Here is a 23,438-nt window from a genome sequence, read left to right as displayed (position 1 = left end):
GTTTTTGAAATAAGGAACAAGGAAATAAAATGGCAAGAAATTAAATTAATAACTAAGAAAACTCTTAGCAAGATATGAGAACTAGAAGTCCTATCCTAGTTGCCCTTATCAATTGTGATTAGAATTGTCCATTGCTCCCACTTAGTTAACCTCTAACTATGAAGGAAAGTCAAGTGGATGAATTAATTTGATTTTTCAAGTCCTAGTCAACTCCTAAGGAAAGACTAGCTTTAGAGGGATTCAAATCAACTAGCAACTTTCAATTATCAATCAACAAAAGAGTTTGATAACTCAAGAGTCTCCAATTACTCTACCAAAGCCAAGAGGAGAAAAATCTAATTTAAAATCCTACCAAGCATTTTATCAAACAATTGGAAGGCACAACATAAAAGCATAGAAAAGTAATAAGAGATAATAAAGTCCAAACAACCAATTGCAAGCATCAATGATAACAAATAATGGAAGAAGCAATAAACATGAAATACCTCAAATTGTATTAAATAGAAAATCAAATCTAACATGAGAATTCATAAACTAAATTAGCAACATAAAGTAATCAACAAAAGAAATAAATAAACTAGAATTCTAGAACAAATAAGAGTAGAAGAGAAACTAAATTGAAATAGAGTAGAAATCTAAAATTGAAAATAGCTAAACCTAAGAATCCGAAAATCAAGAGAGAGGAGAGAGCCTCTCTCTCTAAAAAACTACATCTAAAACCTAAAATTATGTGAATGAAAGTTGTCTCAATCAATGAATGATTCTCCCACTTTGCAGCCTCTAATCTGTGTTTTTCGGGCTTGGAATTGGGCCAAAAGGAGCCCAGAAATCGCCTCCAGCGTCTTCTGTAATTTCTGCATGTGACGCATGTCACGCGTACGCGTAAGTTTCGCGTACGCGTCGATGGGTAAAAATCCTTGTCACGTGTACGCGTCTGCCACACGTACGCGTCACTTGTCTTCTGCGCCAATCACGCGTACGCATCGCTGCTAGCTTCTCAAAACTTCATTTTCTTGCGTTTCTTTCACTTTTGCATGTTTTTTTTCCATTCTCTAAGCCATTCCTGCCCTATAAAACCTGAAAACACTTAACACACAGATCACAACATCGAATGGTATAAAGAGGAGTTAAAAATACACACTTTAAAGGCTTAGGAAGTAAGTTTTCAATTATAGAACAAAATTGGGAAGGATTTGTAAAACATGCGAATTATATGAATAAGTGTGAGTTTAGTGGATAAAATCCACTCAATTAAGCATAAAATGTACCACGAAATAGTGGTGCATCAAATCTCCCCACACTTAAACTTTAGTATGTTCTCATGCTAAGCTCAAGCGAAGCTATAAAGGAGTGAAGAGGAATGGTAAAACTTATGAAATGCAACCTATCTATATGAATGCAACTAAATGCAAAAAAAAAAAAAATACTTCTACATACTTGATTAAAAGTAAACAAATTCTCCAAGACAAACATAAATTAGATTCCACTAATTCAAATCGCACAATAAAAGACAAGTAAACTTGTAAGAAGATAGCTCATGAAAACAGGGAACATAAAATCAAGCATTGAACCCTCATTGGTAGTGTATATGCACTCTAATCGCTCAAGTGTCTAGGGTTAATCCACTCTACTCCTCTCTAGTCATGCTTTCTAAAACTTTGTTCTTCATCTAACTAATCAACAAATATTTAATGTACAAATGCAAACATCATGAGGTCTTTTCAAGGTTGTAATGGGGCTAAGGTAAGGGTGATGATATATGTATGGCCAAGTGAGCTATAATATGAATCTTTGACTAACCTAAGTTCTCACCTAACACACACACACTCTATATAACTCTAAAATCATGCCTAGCTACCTAAAATCTCACTTTTGTATATTTCACACACTCATGCATCAATTTTTTTTAATTCCACCACATATGCATTGATCTTTTATTCAACTTAGCATTGGGATAATTTTGTCCCCTATTCATAAGTATTTTTGGTATATTTTTATTTTATATATATATATATATATATGAAAGCATAATATATAAATGCATATGGTTTTTCAAATTTTACATGAGTAAGAACCCAAATTCCCAATATTTTTGACAATAAAACACAACACATTCTCATTAACCCAAGTTCCCACAATTCCCCACACTTAGTTAACACACAATCTCTATCTTAAGCTAACCAAAAATTCAAATGGGGTAATTAATTGTTTTTCCGGTTAAGGCTAGTGATGTGGTAAAATATAGAATAAATGGGGATTAAAAGGCTCAAAGTGGCAAACAAAGGTAAATGAAATGGTGGGCTATCTGTGGTAAGTGAGCTAATAACAATTGATGGCCTCAATAATATATATGCATGCAAATACACTAAACAATGGACATATAGAATGGAACAAATTATAGATTTTAATCATAGAGAAGGAAACACACAAGAATAAAAATCATGGTTAAATAATGTAACCATATAATTAAGCTCAAAATCTCACAGGTTGTGTGTTCTTAGCTCAAAAATCATGTTCCAAATTAAAATCTTCAAACAGGTTTAACAAAAAGGTTTTAATTTAAATTAGTGAAATGCTATAAAAAAGGTCTTGAAAAAGAACTTATCACTCCAACCAAGTAGTGGTAGAAGAACATGCATAAAATCAAACAAACATGCAATCAAAGATGTAAATGCAACAATGAACTAACAAAGAAAATAAAACATTGGTGTTGAGAAGAAAATAACTAACCCACGGAAGTCGGTATCGACCTCCCCACACTTAAAGATTGCACCATCCTCGGTGCATGCTAAGATGTGCAAGTGGATGGGTGGCTCCAACTGACACTTTTCTCTCCAAAGAATGTGCGTAGGGACTTGTTTGTCACCCTATATAGAAGTTCTTCCTTTTCCTTCTCGGTGGCCATCCTGAAAGAAGAGAAAAGGGAAGAAAAGTAACCCAGAAATAAAGATAAAAAAATAACTAAAATATGAGTGGGTTAATGCCAAATAATGATGGTCTCATCTACATGGTAGCTACAACATGCAAGTGAGAAAATAGTAGAAGCAAATGTCATATCAATAGTGCAAGAATTACAATAATGGGGGAGAGAGAGTGGGTAATGAAAGATAGTGTAAGTGCATAGCAATGCAAATGGAATACAAGTATCATAAAATATTAGCATTGACTTATGAATAATAATACCCAGTAATATAAAACAAGTTACTAAGGACCAAAATAATGCAAGAAAAGATGCAACAATTGAATAAGGACATTTATCACCAATGGAAAAATAATAGACTTAGAAAAGAAAATAAAAACATGAACAAAATTAAAATGCAAGGAAGAAAAGTATGCAAATGCATAAAGTAAAAGAAATTGAAAGAGAATATGGATGAGAATGTAAAGAAATGAAGATAAAAAAAGTAAGAAATGAGAGAAGAAAGAAGCAAGAAATGAAAAACAGGGCGTGACGCGCACGCCTGCATCACGCGTAAGCGTGAAAACTGAGTTGGCCATGCGACGCGTAAGCGTCGTCCACACGTACGCGTGGGTGGCCAAACATGCACACTGACGCGTGAGTGTCGGTCATGTGTACGCGTGACCACTTGCGTGATTCCAGCACCAGGACAGCCCAACTCTCTGTTCAATTGCACCTATTACGCCGATTTGGGTGTCCACACGTACGCATCGCTGACGATTACGCGTGGATGGTAAAAATCGCAGTTGACGTGTACGCGTACGCGTGGGGTTTCTTATGCGTAAGGCACCCCTCCTGCGTCGTTCCATCATAACTCTCTGTTTAATTTTAATGGTTGTGCATACCCCCATATAACACGTGCGCGTCATTGATGCTTACGCGTCGTACACCTTCTTTTTTTTTAATGCAGAATGCAGGTGATGATGTAGAAATTATGAATGAACACTGATAAAAATAAAATAAAATAAAACTAAGAATAAAAAGGGACGATCATACCATGGTGGGTTGTCTCCCACTTAGTACTTTTAGTTATTGTCCTTAAGTTGGATATTTAGTGAGCTCCTTGTCATGGTGGCTTGTGCTTGAACTCATCTTGAAACTGCCACTAACGTTTGAACTTCCAATAAGCTCTATCAATACCAAGTAAATTCTCAAGCTTTGATGGAGTTCTTCACAAGCTCTGAGCTCCCAAAATTGATCCTCATATATTCCCAGATCCCAAATCTTGTTTCTACACCCGTCTTGAAGTGGATCACCATTGTCCTAACCGGGTGGCAAGCAGTCCAAATTCTCAACGCAATACCAAACTCTTCTCTTAGATCCAACCAAATGTTCACTAGTTCCACCCTTGCATCTAGTTCTTGAAGTATCAACCTTGATGAGCCTTGATTTGCAACTCCAACCACTAAATATCCTTCTCTTACGCTTAACGCCACAAAGCCTCCTAAGTTGACCATCCGTTTCAAGAATACCATACTCAAGTGGGATAGGAAGGCGAATAGAGATAAGTCTTACCCACTCAAATGAAGGAGTAGATGGCAACCTAGGTAGAGAAGTCTCCAAAAATCTTGACAAAGCATATTCAACTCCCGTCCACCCTTTCCGAAGGACTTCCGCTTCCACATCATTCTCAGACTCAATCAGAGAAAGGTCTTCATATTCACGGAGTTCATTTGTGGATGTAGATTCATCACTAGGAGGACTTGATTCATGATCCTCATCACCAAGGGAACTTGCTTCTTGATCTATCCCATCCAAGTCTTCATAGGGAATATGCCATGGAGGTTGTGCACTAGCCTTCTTGACATCAATTTCCATCTTCTTGGAGGAATACTCTACAACTTTTGATTCGCATGGAGGTTCGGCATCTCCTAAGTCTTCAACCACTTCTTCCTCTTCAACTATTACGGCTTCCTCCACTTGTTCCAATACAAAGTTACGTTCCTCATTATCCACCGGAGTTTCTAGTGTCTCCTTCATGCTACGCTCTTCTATTGGTTCTCAACATGTAGCTATGGGAGTTCCTTGAGTGTCCAAATGTTGGGAAGCTAATCGATTTACTACCTCGGTCAAAGCAGCCGTGAATTCTAGTACCTCCCTTTGCATCTCTCGTTGCCTTTGAAGAATAATACCAAGAGTGTCATACATTGGAGATTGGGGTGGATATGATGGTTCATTGATTGGGAGGGAATGTTCATAATAAGAGGGTGGTTCATCATAATAAAGGTATAGCGGTTCAACACTCTCCATCTTTTCTACTTGTTGCACAACACACTTCAATCCTTGGTTCTCAAGTTGAGACTCTAGGATCTCACCCATACTCCTCTCTTTGGCTACTTCTCCACAATCATCCGTGGGCATGTTTTGCTTATGGTATAAATTCCATGAGTCTATCTTTTGACAAATAGTTGCTTGAAGTCGATCCATTATTTCCTTGAGACGATCCTTTGATTCTTGGGTTGATGGATATAGACATGGTGTATATGGAGGTGGTGATTCTTGGGAGTAATTGTGTTGGAATTGGAGTGATTCTATATATGGTTCATATGGTTCATAAGGTGATTGGTATGATGGATATGGGTTAGGATCATAGGGAAGTGTTTGATTGTAGGTTGCTTGCGAGTACGGTGGTTCAAAACTATGTTGAGGAGGGGGTTCATAGGCATATAGTGGTGGTTGTTGACAAGTACAATAAGGACTACCACATCCATTAGATTGATATGGTGTGGCTTGTTGGTAACTACAAGGAGGTCCGCCATATCTATTGTCTTGATGCGCACCTCGGAATGGCTCTTGCTCATAGTACGTTGGTGGAGGTTGGTTGTCACGAAAAGGTCCACCATAACCATGGTCTTGAGATGCATCGTAGAATGGTTGTTGCTCATGGCACATTGGAGGAGGATGTTGCCGAAAGGGTTGATCAAATCCTTGTGGCTCCTCCCATCTTTGATTGTTCCGACCTCGATGCATGTTCTCATTATAGCTTCCATTCCCTACAATATTATTTGAACCAAACTCATAGCCAAAGGGGTGAGAATTCATAGTATCAAGAGACAATAAAAACAAAAACTAATAAGGAATAATGAAACTAAACTCCTAAAACTAGAAACAACTAACAAAGAAACGAAAAGGAAAAATTATTCACAATATTAACAATAACCAATAATAAGGCACACGTTTGTAATTCTCCGGCTACGGCGCCATTTTGATGAACGGATTTTTGGCGGTCTAGAATTTCACAAATGAAACCTCGTTGCAAGTATAGTTTCTAAACCAACAAATAATCCTTTCATACAAAAAATTATTTGTCACAAGTAACAAACCCCTAAAAATAATAACCAAAGTATTCAAACCTCGGGTCGTCTCTCAAGGAATTGCAGGGAAGTATTTTTACTATTGGTTATGGAAAAGTATCTTTTTGGGTTTTTGAAATAAGGGATAAGGAAATAAAATAGCAAGAAATTAAATTAATAACTAAGAAAACTCTTGGCAAGATATGAGAACTAGAAGTCCTATCCTAGTTGCTCTTATCAATTGTGATTGGAATTGTCCATTGCTCCCACTTAGTTAACCTCTAACTATGAAGGAAAGTCAAGTGGATGAATTAATTTGATTCCTCAAGTCCTAGTCAACTCCTAAGGAAAGACTAGCTTTAGAAGGATTCAAATCAACTAGCAACTTTCAATTATTAATCAACAAAAGAGTTTGATAACTCAAGAGTCTCCAATTACTCTACCAAAGCCAAGAGGAGAAAAATTAAAATCCTACCAAGTATTTTATCAAACACTTGGAAGGCACAACATAAAAGCATAGAAAAGCAATAAGAGATAATAAAATCCAAACAACCAATTGCAAGCATCAATGATAACAAATAATGGAAGAAGCAATAAACATAAAATACCTCAAATTGCATTAAATAGAAAATCAAATCTAACATGAGAATTCATAAACTAAATTGGCAACATACGGTAATCAACAAAGGAAATAAATAAACTAGAATGCTAGAACAAATAAGAGTAGAAGAGAAACTAAATTGAAATAGAGTAGAAATCTAAAATTGAAAATAGCTAAACCTAAGTATCCTAAAACCTAGAGAGAGGAGAGAGCCTCTCTATCTAGAAAACTACATCTAAAACATAAAATTATGTGAATGAAAGTTGTCTCAATTAATGAATGATTCTCCCACTCTGCAGCCTCTAATCCGTGTTTTTCGGGCTTGGAACTGGGCCAAAAGGATCCCATAAATCGCCCGTAGCGTCTTCTGCAATTTCTGCACGTGGCGCATGTCACGCGTACGTGTAAGTCACACGTACGCGTCACTTGTCTTCTGCGCCAATCACGCGTACGCGTCGCCCACACGTACGTATCGCTGCTAGCTTCTCAAAACTTCATTTTCTTGCGTTCCTTCCACTTTTGCATGTTTCCTTTCCATCCTCTAAGCCATTCCTGCCCTATAAAGCCTGAAAATACTTAACACACAGACCACGGCATCAAATGGTATTGGTGCACGAAATTGTGATCACATTTTTCACAACTCCGCACAACTAACCAGTAAGTGCACTGGGTCGTCCAAGTAATACCTTACATGAGTAAGGGTCGATCCCACGGAGATTGTCGGCTTGAAGCAAGCTATGGTCATCTTGTAAATCTTAGTTAGACGAATTCAAATGGTTATGAGGTTTTGATAATTAAAAGATAAATAAAACATAAAATAAAATAAAGATACTTATGTAATTCATTGGTGGGAATTTCAGATAAGCGTTTGGAGATGCTTTGTTGCTTCTGAACCTCTGCTTTTCTATTGTCTTCTTCTAATCATGCGTGTTCCCTTCCATGGCAAGCTGTATGATCCTCTCGGATGAAAAATACCAGGTACGGTTTCTGCACGGCTCGGATTTTTCGTCTCGGATGAAAAATACCAGGTACAGCTACCGCGCGGCTAATCATCTGTTGGTTCTCACTAGCGTCGGAATAAGATTTCTCTATCCTTTTGCACACTATCACTGTGCCCAACATTCGCAAGTTTGAAGCTCTTCACAGTCATCCTTTCCCAGAACCTACTCGGAATACCACAGACAAGGTTTAGACTTTTCGGATCTCAAGAATGCTGCCAATGGTTCTAGCCTATACCACGAAGATTCTAATCTCAGATTTGGATGCTCTGTTGTCAGGAGAAACGATGTAAATCGCGGATCAGAGACCTAAGAGAATATACTCTGGCTGTCGTCCAATGACTACATTGAACATCATGTAGACCACTTGTGGTTGTCAGGCACGCGGATCTTGGCTAAGCGAGTAACGAAGATAGTGGGTGATTGTCACGAGTCACCCCTTCATTCTGACTTAACTGAAATAAGTACAAGAGTATATCTTGGATAAGAAGTAGGCGTGAATTGAAAGAGAAACAATAGTACTTGCATTAATTCATGAAGAACAGTAGAGCTCCGCACCTTAATCTATGAGGTGTAGAAACTCCACCGTTGAAAATACATAAGAGAAAAAGGTCTAGGCATGGCCGAATGGCCAGCCTCCAAAGTTCAAAGGTATCAAAGTATATGATAAAAGAATATGTGAATACAATAGTAAAAAGTACTATTTATACTAAAACTAGCTACTATGGATTACAGAAAATAAGTAACTAAGTGCAGATAGTGTAGAAATCCACTTTCGGAGCCCACTTGAGCATTGAAGCTTTCACGTGCATAGGCCATTCTTGGAGTTAAATGCCAGTTTGGGTGCCAGTTTGGGCGTTTAACTCCAGTTCTGGTGCCAGTTCTGGCGTTTTACTCCAGAAAAGGGTCTTTGGTGGGCGTTTAGACGCCAGTTTGGGCCATCAAATTTCGGACAAATATGGACTGTTATACATTGCTGGAAAGCCCAAGATGTCTACTTTCCAATGCAATTGAGAGCGCACCAATTGGGCTTCTGTAGTTTCATAAAATCCACTTCGAGTGCAGGAGGGTCAGAATCCAACAGCATCTGCAGTCCTTTTTCAGCCTCTGAATCAGATTTTTGCTCAGGTCCCTCAATTTCAGCCAGAAAATACCTGAAATTATAGAAAAATACACAAAATCATAGTAAAGTCCAAAAATGTGATTTTTGCATAAAAACTAATAAAAATATAATAAAAAGTAACTAAAACATACTAAAAACTATGTAAAAACAATGCCAAAAAGGGTATAAATTATCCGCTCATCAGGTATAAAGAGGAATTAAAAATACACACTTTAAAGACTTAGGAAGCAAGTTTTCAATTATAGAACAAAATTGGGAAGGATTTGTAAAACATGCGAATTATATGAATAAGTGTGAGTTTAGTGGATAAAATCCACTCAATTAAGCATAAAATGTACCACAAAATAGTGGTGCATCATTCATCAAAGAGGTCAAATATCCGGCATGCCTGGCAAATGTGGTGCTAGTCAAAAAACAAAATGGCAAGTGGAGGATGTGCGTCGATTACACCGACCTGAACAAGGCGTGTCCCAAAGACCCATATCCACTTCCAAGCATTGATACCCTAGTAGACTCTAGCTCAGGGTATCAGTACTTGTCATTCATGGATGCATACTCAGGGAACAATCAAATCCCGATGTATAAGCCGGGTCAAGAAAAAACATCATTCATCACGCCTAGGGCAAACTATTGCTATGTGATCATGCCCTTTAAACTGAAAAATGCTGGGGCCACATATCAAAGGCTGATGAACAAGGTGTTCGCACCTCATCTTGGGGGATTGATGGAAGTCTATGTAGATGACATGATAGTAAAAACCAAGGATGAGGCCGATCTCCTGGCTGACCTTTCGCAAGTTTTCAGCACCATAAGGATGCATGTGATGAGACTAAATCCTGCAAAATGCACATTCGCGGTGGAGGCAGGAAAGTTTCTAGGATTCATGCTTACACAAAAGGGAATCAAAGCCAATCCCGACAAGTGTAAAGAAGTCTAAGAAATGAAAAGCCCGACTTGCCGCACTCTCCAGGTTCTTGGCAGGATCAGCATTAAGATCCCTACCACTCTTCTTTCTACTAAGAAAAGGATGCCAGTTCGAATGGACTCCTGAGTGCGAAGAAGAATTTCAAGAATTCAAAAGGTTTTTAAGCCAACCTCCCATTCTGACCCAACCTAAAGTTAGGGAAGAACTCGTCCTGTATTTGTCCGTAGCAGACAAAGCTGTAGCATCAGCTCTAATACGGGAAGACGAGGTCGGGCAGCATCCTGTATACTTCACCAGCAAAGTCTTACAAGGCCCTGAATTAAGGTATCAAAAACTTGAAAAGTTTGCATATGCCTTAATAGTAGCCTCTCGAAGACTACGGCCTTATTTTCAAGCACACACCATAAGAGTTCGAACGAACCAGCCCATGAAGCAAATCCTTCAGAAAATAGATTTTACGGTTTATATTGTGTTTAATTGTGTGGTTTTATCAAATCTTTACCCACTTATTCATTAAATTAGGATTTATTTACAATTCCTTCCCAAAATTACTCCATGGTTGAAAACTTGCTTCCGAGAGGCTTTTAATTATGTATTTTAATCCTCCTTTATTCCATTCGATGCCGTGATCTGTGTGTCAAGTGTTTCAGGTTTTATAGGGCATGAATGACTTGGAGATTGGAAAGGAAGCTTGCAAAAATGGAAAGAACACAAGAAATTGAGGAGATGACCAGCGAGAAGTGACACGGATGCATGGCTCACGCGACCGCGCGAAATAGAGGAAATTGTAGTGACGCGGATGCATGGCTCACGCGACCGCGTGAATTGAAAGCTGCAAAAGTGACGCAAATGCGTGGACGACGTGCACGCGTGGCAAGGCAAAACGCTGGATGACGCGAACGCCTAGATGACGCGATCGCGTGACGTGCGTGATCTGCAGAATCTGCAGAATTCGCTGGGGGCAATTTTGGGCCCTGTTTTGACCCAGTTTTTGGCCCAGAAAAGCAAATTAGAGCCAGGAAACATGCAGAGACGAGAACAACATTCATTCTACATAATTTTAATTTTAGATCTGATTTTACTCCTCCTCTAGGTTTTCTCTCTACACATTTATAGTTCTTAGGATTTTGTTTTTATTGCTTTTTGGATTGGGATATTGAGAAGAGTTATTACCTCCGTCAAGACTTCATCATTCTAGTTTGTTTCCTTACTTGTCACTTACTCTTTTATATCCTTAATTTCTTCAGAGTTACTATTGGATTATTTTTAGAATTTATTAGTACAAGAATTATTTTTATTTTTAATTAGTCTCTTTGATTATTATTATTTATCATGTCTCTCTTTATTTCTCTTCCTTATTTTATGAAATTTACATTCATAATGAGCGAGTAGTTCCATAACTTGATTGGGAGATGATTGAAAGGAGAACCTTGAGTTGGAACACTCAAGAGAAAAATTGTAATTGGGTTTATTGTTGGATCGCCCTCTAGTCACTGACACTAGTCCTTCCCAAGGGAGAGGATTAGGACTTGTGAATAGAACAACCTTCAATTATCATTTTGATCTTGGGAGAACTCCATCAAGGATAGGGCTTCCAACTAATCTACTCCCGGTCAAGGTTTTTATTTAAATTACATAAATTCTCTGATTTAATTTCCTGTTTATCAATTCAAACCATTTTTGAAAACATCTGATTAATAAAATAGTACACCTTTCTGCAACTCGTTGGGAGACGACCTGGGATTCATACTCCCAGTATTTTAATTCTAATTTTGTGACAACCCCTTTTAAATTGATAAGCGGATTTTTGGTTGGTTAAGAACTATACTTGCAACGCATCTCTTATAATAATTTCTTAACTCGCCAATTTCTGCCATGTCAATTTTTGGCACCGTTGCCGGGGAGTTGCAATAGAGTGCTAAGTTATTGATTGAAATTTGTTTATTTGCATTTTATTTTATTTTGCCACTATGAGCTACATGTTTCTTTTGTTAAATGACGCGTTCACTTCCTGATCCAAGCTTGCCAGTATTTGATCCTGAGATCGAAAGAACTATTTCACGTATAAGGCAAGCTCGGCGTCGGTTAGTCCTCCCCGAGGGCGAATCTGAAAGGTCACGTAAGGAAGAAACAAGCTCCCGTTCTACTGATTCGGTTGATTTATGTGCAGGTGACATGGCAGCACCTAGGAAAGTTACTATCCAAGAGGCTGGAGCCCCTGATTTTACAATGCAACCGTTTCAAGCGCATCACCCAGCAGTGGCTACAGATTTTAAAATAAAGACTGCACTGCTCAACTTGATGCCTAAGTTTCATGGCTTACCTGCTCAAGAGCCTATCAAGCACCTTAGGGATTTCCAAGCAGTCTGTTCTACTGTTAGGCGTGATAGTGCAGATGAAACTTCTATTCTGTTAAAAGCCTTCCCATTCTCTCATGAGGGAAAGGCGAGAGAGTGGTACTATACTCAACCTGCAGCAACTGTTTCTGACTGGGATACGCTTAGAAGGGAAATTTTGGAAAAATTCTTTCCAGCTGAAGTTAATGATAAACTGAGGAAAGACATTTCCATGATTGTTCAGGACGAGTCCGAGACTCTCTACAAATATTGGGAGCGCTTCAACAACCTTCTGGAAGCATGCCCCCACCATATGATTGACAAGATAGTTTTGCTCGGCTACGTCACACAGGGCATGATGCCCCAAGATAAGACCACATTGGAAAGTGCTAGCAATGGGTCTATGAAAAAGTACAAGACCACTGATGAGGCATGGCAATTGATCAGCGACTTGGCTGAATATTCTAGGAATCACAGGCAGAAACAAGGCCGGTCAAAGGCTGTTGCAAAGGTATCTTCTAGCAAGGAGACTACTGGTCTGACTCAGAGTATATGTGAAATGACCAACTTACTGAAGCAGATGCAGTTGAGTCAACAACAAGCACAGCAAAGCCAACAGTTAGTCCCACAGAGAGTGTGCGGGATTTGCGCTGATTATAGTCATTATACTGATGAATGTCTGCAGCTCTAGTAGGAAGACAACACTGTGGCAGCCACTCATAACTTCTATGACCGCCCCAACCAAGGATATATTCAAGGTGGCAGCTACAACCATGGATGGCAAGACAATTCCAACCAAGGTTGGAGAGATAATTCTAACCAAAGCTGGAGGGACAACAATAACAGAGGAGGCAGAGACAATCAAGGATATCAGAAGTGGAATAATAACAATAACAGGCAGCAGAACCAGAACTAGCCTTACAGAGCACCTCACCTGAGGCAATCCCAAGGAGCACAGCACAACCAATAACAAGTTTCGCAGATCACTCAATCTAATTCCTCTCCGAGTGACGAAGCGCTTCAATCCATTGCACAAGGACAAAGGAACATGGAAAGTTCACTTAATGGCCTAGCATCCGCTATACAAGCTCTCATCTCTCAGCTGGCATCACCCAATACTTCAAACACTCAACATGCAAGCTCTAGTGGAATTCCTTCTCAACCCTTATCCAGTCCAAACGGTGGCATCAATGCCATCACCCTAAGGTCCGGAACCACATTGCAAGAGAGGAATCAGGAGGAGCCAATCCCATCAGAACACGCCTCAGCTGAAGAGGTAGTGGAAGTAGAGGATGCTGAAGAAGAAGAGGACATACAAGACATGGTTGAAGAAGAAGAAGCCCAACCATAGAAGGAAGCACCAAAGGATGCAGACGCTGCAGAAAACGTCCTTCCTATTCCATTTCCATAAATTGCAAGGAAGCCCAGAAAGCAGATGGAACTTGATCCCAAAATGGTAGAAATATTCAAAAAGGTTGAGGTAACTGTTCCCCCTTTTTGATGTTATTCAGCAGGTACCTAAATACGCAAAGTTTCTAAAAGATTTATGTATACATAAAGACAAAATTAATGAATTAGAAACTATTCCTTTAGGTAGTTCTATATCTGCTTTAATGGGAGGTATACCTAAAAAGTGTAGTGATCCAGGTCCATGTATGGTTAATTGTACTATTGATGGTGTGATATTTTCTGACTGCATGTGTGATTTAGGAGCATGTGTTAGTATAATGTCTTTGTCTATATATGATACTTTGAGGCTCCCTCCCTTAAAAAGGTCGGTAGCTCGTTTTGTGTTAGCAGATAAAAGCATTATTACAGTGGTTGGAATTGCTGAAGATGTATTAATGAGCATTAAGGGACTCACATTTCCCATTGACTTCTATATCCTGGAAATGCCCCCTAATGACTCTGGAAGACCATCATCAATCCTGCTTGGAAGACCATTCCTGAAGACTTCAAAGTTCAAGCTGGACACATTTTCCGGAACTTATTCTTTTGAAATAGATGGCAGAATAGTGAAGTTCAGTTTACATGGAGCTATGGAGCACCCTCCAGATGATTATTCTATCTCCCAATGTGACATCATAGACGAAACTGTGGCTGAAGTTCACCAGAAAGAATTAGAAGAGAAGTACACAAGACAAGGTCCAAGTGTGGGGATACTTTCAGAGGACAATGAGGGCACTTTGCCATTATCACCAGCTTCGGATGACCCAGAGCCTGGCCATGAGCAGAAATTGAAATTAAAGCCCCTCCCTTCACACCTCAAGTATGCTTACCTTGAGGACAAGCAGAAGTTTCCAGTTATCATTGCAAGAGAACTCACTTCCCAACAAGAAGAACAGCTACTCAGTGTGCTGAGGAAACACAAAAAAGCAATTGGATGGAGTTTGGCGGATATAGTAGGCATCAACCCTCAAGTTTGTGAGCACAGAATATTCCTAGAAGAGGGAGAAAAGCCCGTCCGTCAACCTCAGAGAAGATTGAATCCCACTATCTTAGAAGTTGTCAAGAAAGAAGTGACCAGGATACTTGAAGCAGATATCATTTACCCTATCTCAGATAGCAAATGGGTCAGTCCAGTACAAGTGGTGCCCAAGAAGTCTGGAATCACAACAGTAAGAAATGAGCATGGAGAGCTTTTGACAACTAGAGTACAGAACGCCTGGAAGGTCTGCATTGATTACAGGCATCTCAACCAAGCCACTCGTAAGGATCACTACCCCCTTCCATTCATTGATCAAATGCTGGATCACCTGTCAGGTAAATCACATTATTGCTTTCTAGATGGTTACACAGGCTATTTCCAGATTCATATAGCTCCTGAAGATCAGGAAAAGACTACTTTTACATGTCCTTTTGGGACTTATGCTTATAAGAGAATGCCCTTTGGCTTGTGCAATGCACCAGCTACTTTCTAAAGGTGCATGATGAGTCTTTTCTCTGACCTTATTGAGGACTATATGAAGATTTTTATGGATGATTTTAGCGTTTATGGTGATTCATTTAACCTTTTCTTGAATAGTTTATCTAGAGTATTAGATAGATGTGTCAGTACAAACCTTGTATTGAATTTTGAAAAATGTCACTTTATGGTAAAACAAGGGATTATACTAGGACATGTTGTATCTAATACTGGCATTTCTGTAGATCCAGCAAAGGTGGATGTTATTTCTAGTTTACCTTACCCCTCCTCTATGAGGGAAGTCGGTTCGTTCCTTGGCCATGCAGGTTTTTACCGGAGATTTATTAAGGACTTTAGTAAGGTAGCACTACCCTTATCCAGACTACTGCAGAAAGATATCGAGCTCGAGTTCAGTGAGGATTGCAAACAAGCATTTGACAAGCTGAAAACCGCCCTGACTCAAGCTCCAATTGTGAGAGGACCAGACTGGAGCCAACCGTTTGAAATCATGTGTGATGCTTCCAACCATGCAGTAGGAGCAGCGCTGGCTCAGCGTGAAGGTAAGGACCCTTTGTAATTGCTTATGCGTCTAAGACTTTAGACGCTGCTCAGTCTAATTACACTACTACTGAGAAAGAGCTTCTTGCTATTGTTTTTGCTCTGGATAAATTCCGAGCCTATTTACTTAGTACTAAAGTAGTAGTGTACTCAGACCACGTAACTCTAAAGTATTTATTAGCTAAAAAGGAATCCAAACCAAGGCTTATACGTTGGATACTGCTACTACAAGAATTTGATTTGGAAACTAAGGATAGAAGTGGTAACCAGAATCTAGTGGCAGACCACTTGAGTCGCCTTGAGCACATTAGGGATGACTCCACTCTTATAAATGATATTTCCCATTTGATAACCTGCAAGCAGTATCTGAAGTAGTCCCTTGGTATGCACCTGTAGCTAATTATCTAGTTAGCCGCACTTTTCCTCCAAACTTTACTAAGCATCAAAGAGACAAGCTGAAAAGCGAGTCCAAATATTATATATGGGATGACCCATATTTATGGAGATGTGGCGCTGACCAGGTAATTAGACGGTGTGTGCCTCAATCAGAATTCCAGTCCATTTTAGAAGCCTGCCACTCATCTGAGAGTGGAGGACATTTTAGCCCTCAAAGAACGGCTAGAAAAATTTTAGACTGTGGATTCTGGTGGCCTACTCTTTTTAAAGACGCTGCTGAATTTTGTAAATCTTGTTCCCCATGCCAAAGGTTTGGCAATATATCCAAGAGGGATGAGATGCCTCAACAGATTATGCTTTTCTGTGAAATTTTTTATGTTTGGGGCATTGACTTTATGGGTCCATTTCCAAATTCTAATGGTTATTTTTATATATTGTTAGCTGTAGATTACGTTTCTAAATGGGTGGAAGCAATTCCTACCCACACTGATGATGCTAACACTGTTGTTTCCTTTGTTAGAAACCATATTATTTGTCGCTTTGGATCACCACGAGCAATCGTGAGCGATCAAGGCACCCATTTTTGTAACAGGAGACTAACAGGATTACTGAAGAAGCATGGGATAATTCATAAAGTAACAACAGCCTATCACCCTCAGACTAATGGGCAAGCCGAGGTGTCAAACAGAGAGATAAAGCGTATATTGTAGAAGATAGTCAAACCTAATAGAAGAGACTGGAGCACCAGGCTACAAGATGCACTCTGGGCATACAGAACAGCATACAAGATACCCATTGGGATGAGTCCCTTCCGCTTAGTTTATGGAAAAGCCTGTTACCTCCCAGTTGAAGTAGAGCACAAAGCCTTTTGGGCAGTAAAGGAGTGCAACATGGGATTTGAGAAAGCCGAAGCTGAAAGGAAGTTGCAACTGCAAGAATTGGAAAGCCTTCGCCTAGAAGCTTATGAGAACTCAAGGTTGTACAAGGAAAAGATGAAGGTTGTACATGATAAGTACATCAAGAGGAGAGAGTTCCAACCTGGGGACTTAGTCCTCCTTTACAACTCTAGACTGCGGCTCATGCCAGGCAAGTTGAGATCAAAATGGGAAGGTCCATATAGAGTAGAGAAGGCTGAGCCATACGGAGTTTTCTACCTGAGTCATCCTTCAAGATCTGAATTCATCAAAGTTAATGGACATCACTTAAAGCTATATCATAGTGAGAAGGTGACGAAAAATAAGGAGTTAGAGATCTTCCTCTTGGAGGATCCACCCACAGCAGAAGACTGAGTTAGTGGAACGTCCAACTTAAGGACGTTAAAGCAAAGTGCTGGGTGGGAGACAACCCACCATGGTATGATCGTTCCTTTCTTTCTTCTTAGTTTTCTTTTTCAATAACTCTTCTCTTTAGTAGCACATTTAGTTTGCATCTTCATTTGCATATTTGATGAGCGGATAATTTATACGCCTTTTGGCATTGTTTTTAGTATGTTTTTAGTATATTTTAATTAGTTTTTATTATATTTTTATTAGTTTTTATTTAAAAATCATATTTCTGGACTTTACTATAAGTTTGTGTGTTTTTCTGTAATTTCAGGTATTTTCTGGCTGAAATTGAGGGACCTGAGCAAAAATCTGATTCAGAGGCTGAAAAAGGACTACAGATGCTGTTAGATTCTGACCTCCCTGCACTCAAAGTAGATTTTCTGGAGCTAAAGAAACCCAATTGGCACGCTATCAATTGCGTTGGAAAGTAGACATCCTGGGCTTTCCAGCAATATATAATAGTTCATACTTTGCATGAGATTTGATGGTCCAAACAGGCATTCCAAGTCAGCCCAAGAATTCTGGCGTTTAACTCCAAAACTGGCACAAAAGCTGGAGTTAAACGCCCAAACTGGCACAAAAGCTGGCGTTTAACTCCAAGAAAAGTCTCTACACATGAAAGCTTCAATGCTCAGCCCAAGCACATACCAAGTGGGCCCGGAAGAAGATTTCTGCATTAATTACTGATTTCTGTAACCCTAGGCTACTAGTTTTCTATAAATAGGACCTTTTGCCATTGTATCTTCACACTTGATAGACTTTTAGATCTTTTACTCATACTTTGATAGACCTTTTCACGTTTGGGGCTGGCCTCACGGCCACGCCTGAACCTTGTTCTTATGTATTTTTAACGGTGGAGTTTCTACACACCATAGATTAAGGTGTGGAGCTCTGCTGTTCTTCATGAATTAATACAAAGTACTATTGTTTTTCTATTCAACTCAAGTCTATTTCTTCTCCAAGATAATCATTTGTTCTTCAACTTGATGAATGTGATGATCCGTGACACTCATCATCATTCTCACCTATGAACATGTGCCTGACAACCACCTCTGTTCTACTAGCAATGGCTTGAATGCGTATCTCTTGGGTTTCTAATCTAAGATTGGAACCTTCGTGGTATAGGCTAGAATTATTGGCGGCCATTCCTGAGATCCGGAAAGTCTAAACCTTGTCTGTGGTATTCCGAGTAGGATTTGGGAAGGGATGACTGTGACGAGCTTCAAACTCGCGATTGTGGGGCGTGTGACAGACGCAAAAGGATCAATGGATCCTATTCTGACATGATCGAGAACCGACAGCTGATTAGCCGATGTTGTGACAGCGCATCAGGACCATTTTCATTGAGAGGACAGGATGTAGCCATTGACAACGGTGATGCCCAACATAAAGCTTGCCATGGAAAGGAGTATGAATGATTGGAAGAAGGCAATAGGAAAGCAGAGGTTCAAGGGGAACAAAGCATCTTTATACGCTTATCTGAAATCCACCAATGAATTACATAAGTATCTCTATCTTTATTTTATGTTTATTTTCATCACCTTAAACTCCATAACCATTTGAATCCGCCTGACTGAGATTTACAAGATGACCATAGCTTGCTTCAAGCCGACAATCTCCGTGGGATCGACCCTTACTCACGTAAGGTTTATTACTTGGACGACCCAGTGCACTTGCTGGTTAGTTGTGCGGAATTGTGACAAAGTGTGATTCACGTTTAAGAGCTCCAAGTCCTTTGGTGCCATTGTTGATAATCACAACTTCGCATACCAAGTTTTTGCCACCGTTTCCGGGGAAGGAACGAATGAACGAACAATAATTTCGCATTTGTTTCCGGCAACAACAGTGCCAAGTTTGGTCCGGCAACAACACCAAGTTTTTGGTGCCGTTGCCGGGGATTGTTCGAGTTTGGACAACTGACGGTTCATCTTGTTGCTTAGATTAGGTACTTTTCAGAATTTTTAAGAATGAATTATAGAGTTTCAAGGTGATGTTCCCACCATCACAAAAGCTGATTGATTCTCATCAATTTAGCTATTGAATGTAATGTCCTACTGAAGCTTGGCCAAACATGTCTAATCCTTTTTAGACTGAAGCTTTAGACTAACATTGCATGATTCCTGGAATTCTTATTAAAAGTTTTGATTCTCTTTATTTTCTTTTCTATATAATTTTTGAAAATCACAAAAAAATTTATAAAATCATAAAACCAAAAATATTTTATGTTTCTTGTTTGAGTCTATTGTCTAATTTTAAGTTTGGTGTCAATTGCATGTCTTTATCCTTCTAATTTTCGAAAATTTATACATATTGTTCTTCATTGATCTTCAAGTTGTTCTTGATGATTTCATTGCTCTGATCTTCAAATTCTCTTGTTTTGTATGTTTTGTTGTTTCCTACATGCATTTTTACATTGTTATAGTCCTTAGTATACAAACTTTTAAGTTTGGTGTCTTGCATGCATTGTTTATTTGATCTTAGTTGTATTTTTATTGATTCCCATCATCAAAAATTCAAAAATATTTTTTAAAAACTATGTCTTTTCAAGTCAATAATACAGAGAATTAAGAATCAGAACATTCAGCAGAGGAATCAAACAGAAAAAGCTGGACGTTCAAAACGCCCAGTGAAGAAGGAAAACTGGCATTTAAACGCCAGCCAGGGTACTTGGCTGGGTGTTTAACGCCCAAAAAGGTAGAGATTTGGGCGTTAAACGCCAGAATGGGCACCATTCTGGGCGTTTAACGCCAGGATGACACTAGAGGGAAGATTTTGTTTTTAATTCACATTTTTTTCAAGTTTTCATAATTTTTCAAAATCAAATCTTTTTCAAATCATATCTTTTCAATCATATCTCTTTCAAAATCAATTTCTTTCCATTTTATATTTATTTTTACTATTTTCAAAAATCCTTGCTTCAATTCAAGATTTACTTCAAAATTTTTAAGTTGTTACTTGCCTATTAAGAAAGGATAAAAATTTTAAATTTTTAGAATCATATCTTTTAATTTCTTGTTAGTCAAGTAATCAACTTTAGTTTTAAAACTTTCTCTTTTTAATTTGATTTTCAATCATATCTTCTCAATCATATCTTTTCAATCACACCCTTTTTCAAAATTAATTTTCAATCATATCTTTTTTATTTCGGATTTCAAAATCTTTTTCAAAATCACTTAATTTCTTTCCTAATCTTAGTTTTCAAAAATCATCGATCAAATTTTCAAAAATTTCTTTTAATTATTTCAAAATCTTTTAATTAATTTTCAAAAATTCTTCCCCTCTTCTCACATCCTTCTATTTAAGGGACTAACACTCCTCCTCAAGGTGCAATTCGAACCCTATCCCTCTTGATAAGTTCGAATTCTCCTCTCTCTACCTCCTCCTTCTATTCTTCCTTTCCTTTGACACCTCAAGGAATCTCTATACTGTGACATAGAGGATTCCCTACTTTCTTGTTCTCTTCTCTTTCATATGAGCAGGAGCAAAGATAAAGGCATATTTGTTCAAGCTGATCCTGAACCTGAAAGGACCTTAAAGAGAAAACTAAGAGAAGCTAAAGTACAATTCTCTCTAGAGGGCCTAACAGAGCTTTTCAAAGAAGAAGAAACCATGGCAGCCGAAAACAACAATGCCAATAATGCAAGGAAGGTGCTTGGTGACTTTACTGCACCTACTCCTGACTTCTATGGGAGAAGCATCTCAATCCCTGCCATTGGAGCAAACAACTTTGAGCTTAAGCCTCAATTAGTTTCTCTAATGCAACAGAATTTCAAGTTTCATGGACTTCCATTGGAAGATCCTCATTAGTTCTTAGCTGAATTCTTGCAAATCTGTGACACTGTCAAGACCAATGGGGTTGACCCTGAGGTCTACAGACTTATGCTTTTTCCTTTTGCTGTAAGAGACAGAGCTAGAACATGGTTTGATTCACAACCTAAGAAAAGCCTGAACTCTTGGAAAAAGCTAGTCAATGCCTTCTTGGCAAAGTTCTTTCCACCTCAAAAATTGAGCAAGCTTAGAGTGGAAGTCCAAACCTTCAGACAGAAGGAAGGAGAATCCATCTATGAAGCTTGGGAAAGATACAAGCAATTGATCAGAAGGTGCCCTTCTGACATGCTTTCAGAATGGAGCATCATAGGAATCTTCTACGATGGTCTGTCTGAACTATCCAAGATGTCATTGGATAGCTCTGCTGGAGGATCTCTTCATCTGAAGAAGACGCCTGCAGAAGCTCAGGAACTCATTGAAATGGTTGCAAATAACCAATTCATGTACACTTCTGAAAGGGATCCTGTGAATAATGGGACAAATCAGAAGAAAGGAGTTCTTGAGATTGATACTCTGAATGCCATATTGGCTCAGAATAAAATATTGACCCAACAAGTCAATATGATTTCTCAGAGTCTGTCTGAAATGCAAGCAGCAACAGGCAGTACTAAGGAAGCTTCCTCTGAAAAAGAAACTTATGATCCTGAGAACCCAGCAATGGAAGAGGTGAATTACATGGGAGAATCCTATGGAAACACCTATAATCCTTCATGGAGAAATCATCCAAATCTCTCATGGAAGGATCAACAGAGACCTCAACAAGGTTTCAACAACAATAATGGTGGAAGAAACAGGTTTAGCAATAGCAAGCCTTTTCCATCATCTTCTCAGCAACAGACAGAGAATTCTAAGCAAAACCCCTCTGACTTAACAAACATTGTCTCTGATCTAATCAAAACCACTCAAAGTTTCATGACTGAAACAAGGTCCTTCATTATAAATTTGGAGGCACAATTGGGTCAGCTGAGTAAGAAAATTACTGAACTCCCTCTTAGCACTCTCACAAGCAATACAGAAGAGAATCCAAAAAGAGAGTGCAAGGCCATAACCACATCTCACATGGCCGAACATGGAGAGGAGGAAGAGGCAGTGATTCCCACTGAGGAAGACCTCAATGGATGCCCATTGACCTCCATGGGGTTTCCTAAAGAGGAACCATGGGAGTCTGAGGCTCACACTGAGACTATAGAGATAACATTAAATTTACTTTTGCCATTCATGAGCTCTGATGAGTATTCTTCCTCTGAAGAGGATGAAGATGTCACTAAAGAGCAAGTTGCTAAGTACCTTGGAGCAATCATGAAGTTAAATGCTAAGTTGTTTGGTAATGAGACTTGGGAGAATGAACCTCCATTGCTCATCAAAGAACTGGATGACTTGACTAGGCAGAGATTACCTCAAAAGAGACAGGACCCTGGAAAGTTTTCAATCCCTTGTACCATAGGCACCATGATCTTTGAGAAGGCTCTGTGTGACCTAGGGTCAAGCATAAACCTTATGCCTCTCTCTGTAATGGAGAAGCTAGGGATCATTAAGGTACAAGCTGCAAGAATCTCACTAGAGATGGAAGAAAATTCAAAAAAATAGGCTGATGGACTTGTAGAGGATGTCTTGGTGAAGGTTGAAGACCATTACATCCCTGCTGATTTCATAGTCCTAGAGACTGGGAAGTGTATGGATGAATCCATCATCCTTGGCAGACCCTTCCTAGCCACAGCAAAAGCTGTGATTGATGTTGACAGAGGAGAATTGATCATTCAAGTGAATGGAGACTCCCTTGTGTTTAAAGCTCAAGGATATCCCTCTGTCACCATGGAGAGGAAGCATGAAGAGCTTCTCTCAATACAGAGTCAAACAGAGCCCCCACAGTCAAACTCTAAGTTTGGTGTTGGGAGGCCACAACTAAACTCTAAGTTTGGTGTTGAACCCCCATATTCAAACTCTAAGTTTGGTGTTGGGAGGTTCCAACATTGCTCTGAACATCTGTGAGGCTCCATGAGAGCCACTGTCAAGCTATTGACATTAAAGAAGCGCTTGTTGGGAGGCAACCCAATCGTTACTATTCTATGATAATTTTCTATTTTCTATTGTTATTTTATGTTTTCTGTAGGTTGATGATCATGTGAAGTCACAAAAACAATTGAAAAAGCAAAAATAAAGTGAAAAACAGAATGAAAAATAGAACACCCTG

The 23,438-nt window shown here is 39.0% G+C and overlaps 1 non-coding gene across 1 annotated transcript; it reads right to left on the bottom strand.

The window, feature by feature from the left end:
- Positions 1 to 21,430: 21,430 nt before the first annotated feature.
- On the bottom strand, positions 21,431 to 21,538 carry LOC148572345 (small nucleolar RNA R71). Its single transcript, XR_015908483.1, has one exon. It is a non-coding gene; the product is annotated as a small nucleolar RNA R71 (small nucleolar RNA).
- Positions 21,539 to 23,438: the final 1,900 nt, after the last annotated feature.

This window comes from Arachis ipaensis, chromosome B3, assembly GCF_059453495.1.
Source record: "Arachis ipaensis isolate K30076 ecotype BB chromosome B3, ASM5945349v1, whole genome shotgun sequence".
Classification (NCBI taxonomy): domain Eukaryota; kingdom Viridiplantae; phylum Streptophyta; class Magnoliopsida; order Fabales; family Fabaceae; genus Arachis; species Arachis ipaensis.
Note: the sequence above shows the minus strand (reverse complement) of the source record. Positions and strands in the feature narration are given on the sequence as shown.